Below are 14,853 nucleotides of genomic sequence, written 5' to 3'. Positions count from 1 at the left end.
GGACGGTAGCGGATTCCCGCACCGGTGTCAGCGGTGGGTCCTTGACCCTAGGCTTGGAGGGGCCGGACCGACGGGCGGTACGCAAAGTCTCAGTGTCCCGTATCAAGTCCTGCGTAGCCACATGCCGCTCTACCAGGCCCACTAATTGATCCAGGGTACTTGGGTCGCCCTGTCCTACCCACCGTTGAATAGTGACGGGTAAGGTGCGCACAAAACGATCAACAACTACCCTTTCCACCATTTGCGCCGGGCTCAGAGTGTCAGGCTGCAACCACTTTTTTACGAGATGCAACAAGTCATAGGCCTGTGAGCGTACGGGTTTGGCTTCCTCATAGAACCACTGATTTACCCGCTGAACCCGTACATAGGTATTCACCCCCAATCGATCAAGTATTTCGGCTTTCAGGGTTGCATAGTCTATGGCGTCCTCGGTACAGAGGTCCAGGTACGCTTTTTGGGGCTCCCCCGTCAGATAGGGCGACAATACCTCAGCCCACTGGGGGGTCGGCAGCTTTTCCCGCTCGGCCACCCGCTCAAACACCGCCAGGAACGCTTCCACATCATCCCCCGGGGTCATCTTTTGCAACGCTTGTCTCACCGCTTTCCGGATGCTGCCGTCGTCACCCGGTCCCGGGGTTGTTGCTGCCGGTCCGACACGGATCGACTTGGCCAGGAGGACCATCTGTTCTTGGTGCCTCTGTTCCTGCAATTTCAAGGATTGCTGCTGATGATCCAACGTCCGGAGCAGGTGTGTATTAGTCTGCTGTTGCTGTGCAGTAGCCTGAGCCAGCTGCCTTAGTATGTCCTCCATAACGTCGCCGGCTTTGGGCTGTAGTATAGCCGCTTGAATCCAGGACATGTGCTACCGGGTCACCAGAAATGGAAGCTACACCTCACCGGGCTGGCATGCCCGCCGATTCTCCACCATATGTGAGGTAGCGTGGTCGGCTGCGCAGCGGAAGACACGGGATCCAGGCATCAAGGTTCACAGCATCCGGTTTAATAGTCAAACAAAAGTCCATAACATTACACATGGGCCTCTCCGGCAGAGAACTCAGGGAGTTGTGTTCACTCCCTCACACACTAAGCCCCCACGCCCATCTTTCTGTTTCCTTTTAACCCTGTAGGGAAACAGCATTAACCCCGGAGTGGAGTTACTTTCTATCATGGAGTGAGCACAACCGGGGCGAGACGTAGCGGCCGTCATAGATAACCCCGGTCACAGTCTCACAATATATATATATATATATATATATATAATATATATATATATATATATATATATATATATATATATATATATATATAGCCCCATCATTTCTCCATCGTGGTGCATAGCCCCATCCTGATATATGTCCCCATCCTGATATATGTCCCCATCCTGGCTTCATCCTTGTATACAACCCCATCCTGGTATATGTCTCCATCTTGGCCGCATCATTGTATATAGCCCCATCCTGTACATAGCCCCATCCTGGTATATATTCCCACTGTGGCCACATGCTTGTATACAGCCCCATCCTGGTATATAGGCCCATGTCCACATCCTGGTAACCATGATCCCTCATCATGCCACACACAGTAAAAAAAAAACAAAAAAAACTAAACGATTACACTCACTTTCCATCAACTCCCCTGATGTCTTCCTCCAGAGCTGGCATGCTGGCAATTGACCAGCATGTAAATGTCGCACCCAGGGCTATGGGGTACTCGGTTCTGGGCAGTGTCTCTCTTGGGAATGTCATGATGGTGGCCGTTACCCGGTTCCGTGCCCTGGGCCCTTTTTGTAATGGGGATATTTACAGGGAATTTGTGAATAAAGTCTATTCGTGAAGCCACTGGCGGTGTTGCGGCTAAAAGTAGGGAGCCGTCGCTACAAAATGTCTCTACTGGGGCTGATGGTATTGCAGCTATAATGGTAGTTCCTCCGCAAGTAGGGTATTGCCCCAGCGGGTGTATGGTGCGGTGGGCGTCGGAAGAAGGAGTCCAGACAGGTATTCAGTGAAACTGGTTTACTCACTTTTCGGGTGTTAACTGGTTGCCTGAGGCCGGCTGGTTTCGCCTCCAGGTCCCCTTCGTCCCAGTGCCAGTCTGGTTCTCTGGTATCTTCTTCCCCTGCACCTGTCTCTGGTAAGTTGGTCCCCGTGGTATGGAACACTGGGGGTCCCCGGTTTGTGGTTTGTCCACCTCTGTCCGCCTGATGGTAGCGTGAACCCTGTGGGGTTGGAGTCTCTGGTCCTGTCCACGGTTCTCCCTTTGCTACTGAGTCTTTGGATTCTTTAGGATCAGTAAGGTCCTTGATGGTCCCTTTTGCTGTGCAGTTGTTAACAGGTTGGCTTGAAGCTCTTTCATGTCCTAGGGTCCTGTACACCATCGGTGCGTAGTTCCGGGAGTACTCCACTAGCAACCACCTCTCCTGGGTACCAGGTCACCGTTAACCCGAGTCAGGAAGTCACTTTGCTTCCACCTTCACTCTCCTGCTGTTGTGTCGCCCACCTGCAACGGTCGCCCCAGGGACTCCTCTCCACCTTCGGGGATGCCGCAGGGTCTTCAATTTGGTATTTCTGGTCACAGGTATGTCGGTTTATATATATAGGAGTCATGACGCCACTCACGGTTTTCGGTCAGGGATATGGGTGACCGCCACTGCAGGTTTAACAAGCGTCTGAGGCTGATGGAGTCTGCAGTTGGATGGTGTGGCCTCCCGTGAGTGAGGCTGGCCGCAGGAGCTCGGGTGTGTATAACAACAGGTCCCAGAATAACTCAGTCTCAGTCTGGAAAGTCTTTCAACTTGTTTTTACTCACTCTTAGATGGTTTGTGAGGTACCCGGGTGATGCTGAGATTAAACCAGGTGGAACCAGGTATCCTTTAGGCCAGTATAAGAGTAACCATTAACTCGCCTTCCTAGAACTTCTTGTTTCGGACAACCCCCGACTTAAAGTACCGTGGGATTCATCCAGGGAAGTCGCTACTGCCTTTTCTCTCCTTTCTGGCCCGTTTGCCAGCAGCGTGGACCAAGTGAGATGGCTCCAGGCTCGATCCCTCTTATGGACCCCCTCGTTGCTGCTGAGGCTCAGACTCTGTAATGGTTGGTGAGGAACCTCTAGTCCCTCCACCTGCAAGATTTATCAGACCACTAAATTGATGTCCACTCTAGGGACCTGTTCCCCATGCGTGCCTAGTCACCAGGAGTCCCTGTACTCGACCAGGTGACTCCTTCAGCGTCTTTCTGACTGACTTGCCGGTGACCGATCTCCCCCGCCAACGGCTACTTCACGTGCAGGGTCTGACTCTTCTGTGCACGTCCGCTCTCTCTTGGCAACCGCGCTCACTGCCCTCAGACTGGCTTGCTCCTCCTCTTTTCCCTGACAGCCGCTGCAACCTAGCCTCCAGGCCCTCCACTACACCCCTCGATGAGATGTGGGTCTGCCCAAGGGTCCCCTCACACTATTCCAGCCTTTAGATTTACCTGGAAGTACTGCCCCAGCATGGGTGCAGTACTCAGTGGTGCCTGACCAGGTCAGGGGCGCCACACTGTCAGCTCCCAACTGACTACTCTCCACAGTCTGCCTTCCCACCTGGTCAACTAGTGGACTGGATTGACTCCACCTCTAGGTGGTCATCCATTGGTCCCACCCTAGCTAAGTAACATTGTATGGGGGATTGTTGGGGAAAAAACTGGGATTACCTGGGTTTTTGTTGGCACTGGCACTGGGGTTCTGGGTACCTCAGGGGGTAGGCCCTGCATTCTGGCGGGGATGCAGAACCTTGTAGCATCCTGATGGGTTCAGGGGCGATACAAAAACAGCACAGTGCATTACGTCACTGTCTTGCGCGCCAAGTTAGGGGCACTTTGCACACTACGACATCGCAGGTGCGATGTCGGTGGGGTCAAATCGAAAGTGATGCACATCCGGCGTCGCTCTCGACATCATAGTGCAGTCATGGCGAACCTTTCACAGGCCGAGTGCCCAAACTGTAGCCCTAAACCCATTTTTTTTTCCGAAGTGCCAACCAATCCTATTATGTAAATAGTTGATTTTAACCTTACCTTTGCAGTCTTCTCTTCTCTTCAGCAGGGGGCATCACGCTCATGCATGCTTACCACACATTGAAGCTGAGCCCCTGCCCTTTCCAGACACAGCAGTTGGATTGATGTTTCTGGAAAAAATTGCAGCATATTAGACAGAGATTTTAGCCTGGAATGCAATCAGATTTCACCCTGTAATCCACATCTACATTTCAAAGTCTGAACATCCTGAAATCCCATGAAGATGTGCAAGTTGCTCCCCTCCCCTTCATTGTGTAGTTATGTCCCCCTTCCTGGCCACCTTTTGGTAAACATGCCCCCCATCCTGATATATATTTCCTACATTCTGGTATATTTGTCCCCATCATGGCCCCATCCTGGTAAATGTACCCCATCCCGGCATATTCCCCATCCTGGTAAATGTTCCCCATTCCTGGTAAATGTACCCCATCCTGGTAAATGTACCCCATCCTCGTAAATGTACCTCATCCAGGCATGTTCCCTTATCCTGGGAAATGTCGCCTTTCCTGGTAAATGTACCCCATCCTTGTAAATGTACCCCATCCTGATAAATGTCACCCTTCCTGCTAAATGTTCCCCATCCTTGCTTTTTTCCTCATCCTAGCATGTTCATGTACCCCATCCTGGCATGTTTCCCCCCATCCTGGTAAATGTATCCCCCATCCTGGTAAATGTACCCCATCCTGGCATGTTCCCCCATGCTGTTAAATGACCCCATCCTGGTAAATGTACCTCATCCAGGCATGTTCCCTTATCCTGGTAAATGTCCCCTTTCCTGGTAAATGTACCCCATACTGGTAAATGTCACCCTTCCTGCTAAATGTTCCCCATCCTGGCATTTTTCCTCATCCTGGCATGTTCATGTACCCCATCCTGGCATGTTTCCCTCCATCCTGGTAAATGTATCCCCCATCCTGGTAAATGTACCCCTTCCTGCTAAATGTACCCCATCCTGGCATGTTTCCCCCCATCCTTGCAGCCATGTTTTCCCCCATCCTTGCAGCCATGTTCCCCCCATCCTTGCAGCCATGTTTCCCCATCTTTGCATGTTTCACTCCCTCTTTGCACGTTTCTCCCCATCTTTGCACATTTCCCCCATCCTTGCAGCCATGTTTGCCCCGTGCTCTGTTTGCCCCCGTGCACTCCATGTTTGCCCCCGTGCTCTGTCCCCCGTGCTCCATGTTTGCCCCGTGCTGGGTCTGTCCCCCGTGCTCTCCATGTTTGCTCCGTGCTGGCTCTGTCCCCCGTGCTCCATGTTTGCCCCGTGCTGGCTCTGTCCCCCGTGCTCCACGTTTGCACCGTGCTGGCTCTGTCCCCCGTGCTCCATGTTTGCCCCGTGCTGGCTCTGTGCCCGTGCTCCATGTTTGCCCCGTGCTGGCTCTGTGCCCGTGCTCCATGTTTGCCCCGTGCTGGCTCTGTCCCCCGTGCTGGCTCTGTCCCCCGTGCTCCATGTTTGCCCCGTGCTGGCTCTGTCCCCCGTGCTCCATGTTTGCCCCGTGCTGGCTCTGTCCCCCGTGCTCCATGTTTGCCCCGTGGTGGCTCTGTGCCCGTGCTTCATGTTTGCCCCGTGCTGGCTCTGTCCCCCGTGCTCCATGTTTGCCCCGTGCTGGCTCTGTCCCCCGTGCTCCACGTTTGCCCCGTGCTGGCTCTGTCCCCCGTGCTCCATGTTTGCCCCGTGCTGGCTCTGTGCCCGTGCTCAGGCAACAGTCCTGCAGCCCAGGAGAGGAGGAGTGAGAGGGAGGAGAAATGTCTCCTCTGCTAAACACCACTTTGTACTGTCGGCGCGATCACACCGTTAGTGCAAAGTGTCTCAGTGTGGCGACAGCGCGCGTGCCAGCACAAAGGGCTCTGCGTGCCCTGTTTGGCACGCGTGCTGTCGCGGGCAGGGAGGGGTGCCGCTACGCTCACCGCGCTCGGGTCCGGCTCTGGGCTGTTGCTTGCTCGTCGCTGCTCGGTGGCTTGAGTGATGGGCCGGATCCGGGGACTCGAGCGGCGCTCCTCGCCCGTGAGTGAAAGGGGTGGTTTGGGGTTGGAGGGTATGGTCCGTGACGCCACCCACGGTTTGTGGTGAGGTTGGGACACCACCGCTGCTCTGGATGGGGATCCCAAAAGCGATGACAGGGAGCAGCCGAGATGTTTCTCTCCCCTCCGTGGGTAGGGGGGATTTGGTGGTCCCGGGGCCTGGTGAGGTGTTGGGGGAGGCAGGGTTGGTGAGGTGCAGGGTCGCGGGGGCAGCGCGTTGCCTGACAGCACAGTGGTACTCACTCAGCCAATGATGAATACAGAGTCTCCGGTAAAACAAACTGCTGGATGGACGGGTCCCGCAGCCGGCTCCGGTGGTTACTCCCGGACGGGTGGTGGTGGCTGCCTTTCCCTGCACCTGTTGTGTGTCTTCAGTCCCGATGGCTTCCCACCGGTAACCCGCTCCCCAGCTTGGATGTGTGCTGGAGGAGCCCCTTTTGCCCGCAGGCTCTGGCCCTGGGAACTCTAGCTGTGGCGGTAGCTGTATTTCCCTTTCTCGGTTTGGACGGTTGCCTTCTATCGGGTCTTTGCTGCTGGGAAACCCCGGAGGTTCCAGTCGCTAACGGATTTGACCAGTTTAACGGCGACTCCCAGCCTGGTCAGGGTCCGTAGGCCCTGCCGGTTTGTGCTGGCTTCTCTTTGCTCCCCGGTTCGGTCGATCGGCCTCTCCTGCAGACGGCCACCACCGTCTGCCAACCTTGCTGTATGTGCCCGGGCCACGTACCCGGACACGGTCAGTCTGCTCCTCATTTGCCACTTCACACCTTCTACTTCACTCTCCCTCACTACTCTGACTTCCTTTCCCGCCTCCAGGACTGTGAACTCCTCGGTGGGCGGGGCCAACCGCCTGGCTCCACCCCACCTGGTGTGGACATCAGCCCCTGGAGATTAATACGATTAATGAGCACAAAAGCGTCATAATCGTATCATTGGTGTAGCGTCGGTCATTTCCATTAATTGGGAAAGACCGATGTTACGATGTTGTTCCTTGTTCCTGCGGCAGCACACATCGCTGTGTGTGACACTGCAGGAGTGACGAACATCTCCAACATGCGTCCACCGGCAATGAGGAAGGAAGGAGGTGGGCGGGATGTTTACGTCCTGTTCATCTCCGCCCCTCCGCTTCTATTGGCCGCCTGCCGTGTGACGTCGCTGTGACGCCGCACGACCCGCCCCCTTAGGAAGGAGGCGGTTTGCCGGCCAGAGCGACGTCGCAGGGCAGGTGAGTGCATGTGAAGCTGCCGTAGCGATAATGTTCGCTACGGCAGCTATCACCATGATATCGCAGCTGCGACGGGGGCGGGGACTATCGCGCTCGGCATCGCAGCATTGGCTTGCGATGTCGTAGTGTGCAAAGGGCCCCTTACAATGCTGTCAGATGTGTCAGAATATTCGCTGCTCCCCATGCCCGGGATTGTGGATGACAGGAGCAGTGAATATATCATAGCATTAATTGGCGGCCGACACCTCGCAGGGCAGGGACCCGACAGGTCTCTGTGCTGCGATGTATTCAGCAGGATGCGCGCCCTCAGACGCACATCCAGCTGAAACAGGTGCTGGAGTCGGCGGCCCCCCACACCCCCGGCCTGGTTGCGATTCCTGCGACCGCCCCTGATGGCACTATATCAAAATAAAGATTATTATTATTTATATATGCTGCTCAAAAAACTAAAGGGAGCACAAACAACAGAATGGTATTTTAGTGTTCCCTTTATTTTTTTTGAGCAGTAATATATATATAAATGTATAGAAGCTAGTGTATAGTGACTCCTGCAGAGATATAGAAAATCTGCACTTAATGCTTAGCAGCACATGCAGCAGATGGGTGCAATAACATCCTCTGCACCAAAGCCAAGGTAATAACATGAAATAGGCGCTTGAGTAACGCTGCAGTGAGACAGCTGACATCCCATAGGGCTGCCGCCATCCATTCCTGAAGAGATCGATAAGGCAGAGAAGATAAGTGACAGCTATTGTCATAGGTCTCCGGCAGCGGCTGGTGCGCTCCACACTATATCCTGCTGGAACTTTGGTACAGTCCACTCTCCCTGTATCTTGGCTGCAGTGGCAAAGACCGGTGGGCGCGGTCTGGCCCGGGGGAAAGGGGCGCGGTCTGGCCTGGGAAGGGGGGCGCGGTCTGGCCCGGGAAGGGGGCGCGGTCTGGCCCGGGAAGGGGGGCGCTTCTCAGGCTGGAGGCGCGGCGTCTGCACTGGGATGGGCGTGACTGGCCAGGGAAGAGGGCCGCTATTGAGGCTGGAGGCGTGGTCTGCCCGGGGAGGGGGCGCGGTCTCAGGCTGGAGGCGCGGTGTGCTCCAAGGGGCGCGGCCTGCCTCAGGGGCGTGATCTCAGACTGGAGGCGCAGTCTGCCAAGGAAGGGGCGCGGCTTGCTTTGGGGGGTGCGGTCTCAGGCAAGAGGCGTGGTCTGTCAATGGGAGGGGGCGTGGTCTCAGACTGGAGAAGCAGTCTGGCAGGGGGAGGGGGCGCAGTCTGCCAGGGGGAGGGGGCGCGGTCTGCCAGGGGGAGGGGGCACGGTCTGACAGAGGGAGGAGGCGCGGTCTGCCAGGGGGAGGGGGCGCGGTCTGCCAGGGGGAGGGGGCGCGGTCTGCCAGGGGGAGGGGGCGCGGTCTGAGGCTGGAGGTTCCTGAGCAGCTGCACGTCTGCCCCCGGAGCCTTGCACTGTAGTGTGAGAAGTGTCAGTGACAAGCAGCCATCCCTCGAGTGTCCATAGTGCTCTGTCCTCAGCATACAGCATTGCAGGGGCTGACAGGATGCTGTGCACACTGCGGACCCTGCTCTTAAAGGGGAGTCTCTCAGTGAGAGGCGTACAGGTGAGGTCACGTGCTCACGGATATCTCCGCGTACAGCTGTAGCCCTAATGAACAGTTATCTCATCATGCCTTTTAATTATAAGTAAGAAAATGTAAAGCCCCTTAGTAATATATAAGTCCTCCATGAAGGTAAAACACCGCTGTATTATGGGGAACCGGTCACCTCGGAAAACGCTATTTACCTGCAGACACAGGGTTAATCTGGGAAATAGAGTTGCAATGCTGGCGGACCACCCACTGAACGTGCGGCTACCGGGAGAAATAATAGTTACCCCAGTCCTCGGTGTGCACAGGCCGCTCCAGGCAGCCCCCTCACTGTGCGGTCAGTGGCGAGTACGCTCCCCAGGACTGCAGCCGGCTCTGCGGGGCCTGTGTGCAGAGGAAGCTGTCAGTCCAGGTCACGGGGTGAGCGTGTGAAGCGACCGGTGGTAGGGCCGCGGGTGTGTGTGTATGCTCTATTCCAACAAAATCCCCATACTCAGATTTTACCGGTAGTAACATTTCTTTACTAGGAAGCATATTTATAATACAATCAACCGAACTATCTGCGCACATGTGTATAGTGGAGTCCCCGGATCTTCACTCCTTCCGGGTACGCAGCAAGAAGGGAAAAAAAAAACAACAAAGAAATGGCGGCAACTTTCCCTAACTTTCCCTACAATCACGTACCAGTCTATCCCGGAAGAAGATGTCGCTCCCACGTCGCAGGCCTGGAGTCTCACGATGATGGGTCCCAGTGCAGCGCTGAAGGGATGCAGCTCCTCGGTCTTTTCCTTTGATCTTCTCCCGCTGGTAACGGATTCTAGTCAGTCTTTTAGTCCCAGGGCACGCCGAGCAGAAGAAGGGAGGTCACAGCCCCTGCACTTGCACTCAGGGTGCGATGCTCTGCAGTCCGTTTAGATCCTTGGTGAAAACAAAGTCCTGCAGACCGGGAATGGCAGAAACCACTTCCACAGGGTGATTCCTCCAAGACTCCGGTGGCAAAAGAGCCCTCTGTTCAGGAAGACCACACGCAGCTGTCCTCTGGCTGAGCTCCAGAGCTGAACAACCTTCCCGCACTTTTTCTTCCTGGTTCAAACACACAAGCTGCAGTAGGGGATTTCCCACCTCTATGTTTGTGGTTGCACAGTCTGACACTGCCCCCTTGTGGGCAAGTGCTGAAGCAATATACAAATCCATTTCTACATTAATGATGCAGTCTGAATTGTTGATCCCATTACATACCCCCCACTTAAAGGTTGGCAGTCCCTGTCAACTACCGTCGGTTGCCAGGCAGCGATGACTGCAGATGTCACAGGGGTTGGTTGAGAAGTGGGCCATACATACTGGTCCCTGTAAGACCGCCCGGGCGGGATCCCAGCAGTGGTGCGGTCAGTGCGTCTCAAAGGTCGGTTGTTCCCTTCCCTGTATTTACGCCCCACTTCAGTCAGCACTCCGGGGGAAGAACTGGGTTGTGTAGGTGGGTCACCGGTCTCAGAGTCGACGTGATCACTATGCTGGGAAACGTCCGTGACGTCAGTCGTGTTGGCAGCGTCACCCCCTCCGGGTACTGTGGTAGGGGAGTCAGGCTGTGATCGGCAGGGACGCAACATATTTCGGTGAACAGTGCGAATGTTGCAACTGTCTTCACCCTGCACTCGGTATACTTGCCCGTTGGGGTAGGGGTGTTCGATTACCCGGTAGACTTCAGTCTCCCACTTGGCTCGAAGTTTCCCTTGTGGCTTCTTGATACGGAGCAAGACTAGCTGTCCTAACTTCAAGGGTTGCTCTTGCACGGGGAGTGGGTCAGCATGTATCTGGCCCCGGATTTGTTGGCTCACCAGCCGGTGTACAGTCTCCATCTTCTGTCGGTGAGCATTTAGCCAGGAGGGGTAGTTATGGCAGACATCATCTCCAGGGCGGAATAGGTTCAGGTCATGGACCCCTTTTCCGGGGCGGCCAAAGAGAAGGGTATGTGGAGTGTAACCAGTCACGGAGTGGACCTGGTTGTTGTAGGCCCATACTAGATCGGGAAGGAATTGGAGCCATTGGTCTTTCTTATCATCGGCCAAGGTGCGGATCAGCTGGAGTAGAGTCCGGTTGAAGCGCACATGCACCGTTCCCTTGTGGGTGGTAAGGAGTGGTCCTTGACTTCTGGATCCCATACATCCGATGCAGCTCTTCGATGACTCGGCCTTCGAAACAAGCCCCCTGGTCGGAGTGCAACCTCTCCGGGCACCCGTAGACGTGGATGAACTGTCGACAGATGGCCCGAGCAGCCGATTCAGCCGTCTGGTCTTTGGTAGCGACCGCGACAGCGAATTTTGTGAAGTGATCCACCATGACTAGGCAGTACTGATAGCCACTGCTCGCCGTCCCAATCAGCATATAGTCCACCATCAACAGCTCAAGGGGCCTGGATGTTTTAATTGTCTGAACAGGTGCACGCTGCTCAGGGGACTTGTGTAGTTCACAGGTGCGACAGGTCTGGCAGACGTCTTCAACCAGCTTGCGGAGCCCCGGACAATAGATGGACTGTTGAATCCACCGAAAGGTCTTGTCTATTCCGAAGTGCCCATTCCTTTTGTGGGCTTGGGCCACCATCTCACGGGCCAATTGATCAGGCACCACAACTTGTGTGCATTCCTCCAGCATGTGCGACAAGAGAACCTTCCGGTATAGCACTCCTTCTCTCAGAATCAGCCAGTCCCACTGACTGAGCAGGGTCAAGGTCCCGGTAGACAGTCGTGCCCGTATATCGGCGGGAGGCTTCTGCTGCCGCTTCACCCATTGTTTGAGTAGAGCCTGTGACGACATGGACTCTCATGGGTTAACGTTTCTTAAAATCCAGCCAGACAGCATGATAGATTGTCTATAGATGGGGGAGAAGTCCCTCATTGTTTTTACAAGACTCTTGTTGACTCAATGTAATTGTGTTGGCCACTGAAAGCTAGACTATTGTTCTCCAGACATTTCCAGTAACCATTGTATTGTAGTTGTGTATTGATAATGTAATTACCGTAGTAGCCATTGTCTAGTCAGTGGCTCCCAGTTTACATGTACACCCTCAGCCTTTCTAAGCACATCATTTGAATGAGCATTGTCCATGTAGCTTGAAATTCGTCCAATGGGAGAAGCAATCTTGTCCAACCAATGGATGAGGACGCAGTGTGTCCAGGGGGAGGGCTGTGGCTATAAGAGAGGACTTCTTTAAGCCACCAGGTTGTTGATGGTTGATGGATTCAGTCTAAGCTCTTTGGAGCTGACTGGAGGATCAGGACATCTTATGGCTTCAATCTAGGGACTCCGGATCCGGTTGGAGACCATATCCACAGCCTAGGGATTTCGACTCCGGCTGCCAGGATTTTAACATCAAACCAGGACTACCTAAGGAGGACACTCAGGTTGGGACAGTTCAGTCACCTGTTACAGACTTTGCAGACCTCAGACAGCTTGGAACCTGTGAGGCATGGACATCCTAAATCCCTGGTGAGCCAGCGGAAGGGTGAGACTCTGTTGCCTGTTACATTTGTGTGTTTTGCTGGTTATGTGCTATGTGCTGTTAATTGTTTGGGGATCCAATAAAGTCTAATTATTGTGGTTCCCTCACCCTGTGTTGTCTGAGTAGTGTTACACCCACGGTTAAGGAGGCCGGCGTTCAGTTGGGATGAGCCCTGAGCCCCGTGTCTCCACAATTGGTGGCAGCAGTGGGATACTACTCAGCCTGGTTTACCCAGGGGAGCTGCAGTGGACTGGTGTTTTCGGACACCGTCCAGGGCTCAACAACCAGGGAGGCACATAAGCATACCCAGCAGGCCATAGGGGAGGCATTCAGGTTTCGGACGCTGCCATGTCCAACCCCACCAGCTCAGCCATGGGACAAGGACAAGAGAGGAGTTACGACTGCTGCAGTAAATGGATGCTACAGGATATGTGCCAGAGGCGAAAGATTATCTACTGGAACGCTGAGACTCGGTCAGCCTTGATCCAGAAATTAGTCCGTTGGGATGCCCAGAATGATGCAGAGGACGATGAGGATCCCGCCGATATTGACCCTGAGGATTTAAACTATGTGCCACATCATGGATCTAGTGACAATCGGAAATCAACTTTGTCCAAATTGGCCCAAGCCACAGCGTTGTTGGATGCATTGGGGCCTAGATCCTCAAGAGAAGAGAGGGCTTGGGTTATGGAATATGTTTATGGGATTCCAGCTGCCGTACTGGTAGCACCAGCCGGTCGAGAAGGATGGTCCCACTACCCAGCAGAAGCTGAACCAAAACAAAGAGGCCGAATGCTTGGAGCCCATCTGCCAGTCCAACCAGTCAACATATGCCGAGATGAACCAACGAGACCTGAGGAATGCTACTCCCAAGAAACACCAATAGCTGAGGAAGTGGTTTATCCAGTCCACACCCTACGGCAGGCCGGACACCGTACACCAGCCAACCTCCATCCCCACATCCAGACGGTCAAGGTCGGTGATATACAGGCTCAGGGACTTCGAGACATTGGATCTTCCATCACTCTGGTTAGCCCAGTTATTGTTTCCGCAGAAGACCCTTTACCAGATTCCCAATTATCCATCACCCTGGCTGAGGGCCAGCGCTCAGACGTCCCTCTGGCATGTGTGCAGTTGGACCTAAGGACCGACCAGGGAGAGGTCGAGGTGGAGCTTGAGGACAGCCTCCCCACACCTGGTATTTTGGGGACCAACCAGGAAGTGATCGATGTGGAGATTGTGAACAGCCTCCCCATACCTGTCATTGTGGAGACTGACCAGAGCAAGGCTGATGCAGAGCTTATGGACACCGTCCCCACACCAGTTATTTCGGGAAAGGACCAGGGAGAGGTTTATGTGAGACTTGTGAACAGCCTCCCCACACCTGTCATTGTGGAGACTGACCAGAGCAAGGCTGATGTGGAGCTTATGGACACCGTCCCCACACCAGTTATTTCGGGAAAGGACCAGGGAGAGGTTGATGTGAGACTTGTGAACAGCCTCCCCACACCTGTCATTGTGGAGACTAATCAGAGCAAGGCTGATGTGGAGCTTATGGATACCATCCCCACACCAGTTACTTTGGGGTCTGACCAGGAAGAGGTCCATATGGAGTTTATGGACAGCCTCCCCACACCTGTTGTTTTGGGGTCTAGCCAGGAGGAAGTTGAAGTGGGGTTCATAGATGGCCCCACAAAGCCTGTTGTTTCGGATACAACTCAAAGGGAAGTGAAAGTAAGGATTGTGAATTACCTGCTCACACCAGTCATTTTGGAGAATGACCTAGGACAAGGACTATCCAGTCAGTTTGAAGCAGCCATCACCCACCTCCAAGCCAAGCAGGACCCTGATGTGGATCTTTCTAACATCTTTTCCAGGGATGGTTTGCATTCCCGGTCTCCATCATCCACTTCTGAGCCAAGAACCGTGAGTAAGCCTAACCACACTGTGGCTATTGACTGGGGGAGGATTGATAGTGGGACATTTGTGCAGGCCCAACTCATGGACCCCACCTTAGTGCTTGTCCACAATATGGCTGCTCAACTTGGGGGAGGTAATCAGGGGGAGGTGTATGGATGCGAGCCTCTCTTGCTGACCTCACCATTAAAAAGGACAATGCCGTCAAGAGGAGAAGGATGATCGGAAGCCTATCATGTCTGGCTAATATTAAGAAGGGGGAGGAATGTGACGACATGGACTCTCATGGGTTAACGTTTCTTAAAATCCAGCCAGACAGCATGATAGATTGTCTATAGATGGGGGAGAAGTCCCTCATTGTTTTTACAAGACTCTTGTTGACTCAATGTAATTGTGTTGGCCACTGAAAGCTAGACTATTGTTCTCCAGACATTTCCAGTAACCATTGTATTGTAGTTGTGTATTGATAATGTAATTACCGTAGTAGCCATTGTCTAGTCAGTGGCTCCCAGTTTACATGTACACCCTCAGCCTTTCTAAGCACATCATTTGA

General features: G+C 54.0%; 1 protein-coding gene across 1 annotated transcript in view; it reads left to right on the top strand.

The window, feature by feature from the left end:
• Nucleotides 1–8,694: 8,694 nt before the first annotated feature.
• Nucleotides 8,695–14,853, top strand: part of LOC142295899 (protein NipSnap homolog 3A-like) — a 78,132-nt gene continuing 71,973 nt past the window's right edge. The window contains exon 1 of the mRNA XM_075339019.1: nt 8,695–8,902. The gene's annotated coding sequence lies outside the window, so the exon portion shown is untranslated. The remainder of the gene's footprint in view (nt 8,903–14,853) is intronic.

Source organism: Anomaloglossus baeobatrachus, chromosome 1 (genome assembly GCF_048569485.1).
Source record: "Anomaloglossus baeobatrachus isolate aAnoBae1 chromosome 1, aAnoBae1.hap1, whole genome shotgun sequence".
Taxonomy (NCBI): domain Eukaryota; kingdom Metazoa; phylum Chordata; class Amphibia; order Anura; family Aromobatidae; genus Anomaloglossus; species Anomaloglossus baeobatrachus.
This window is presented reverse-complemented; position numbering and strand designations above follow the sequence as displayed.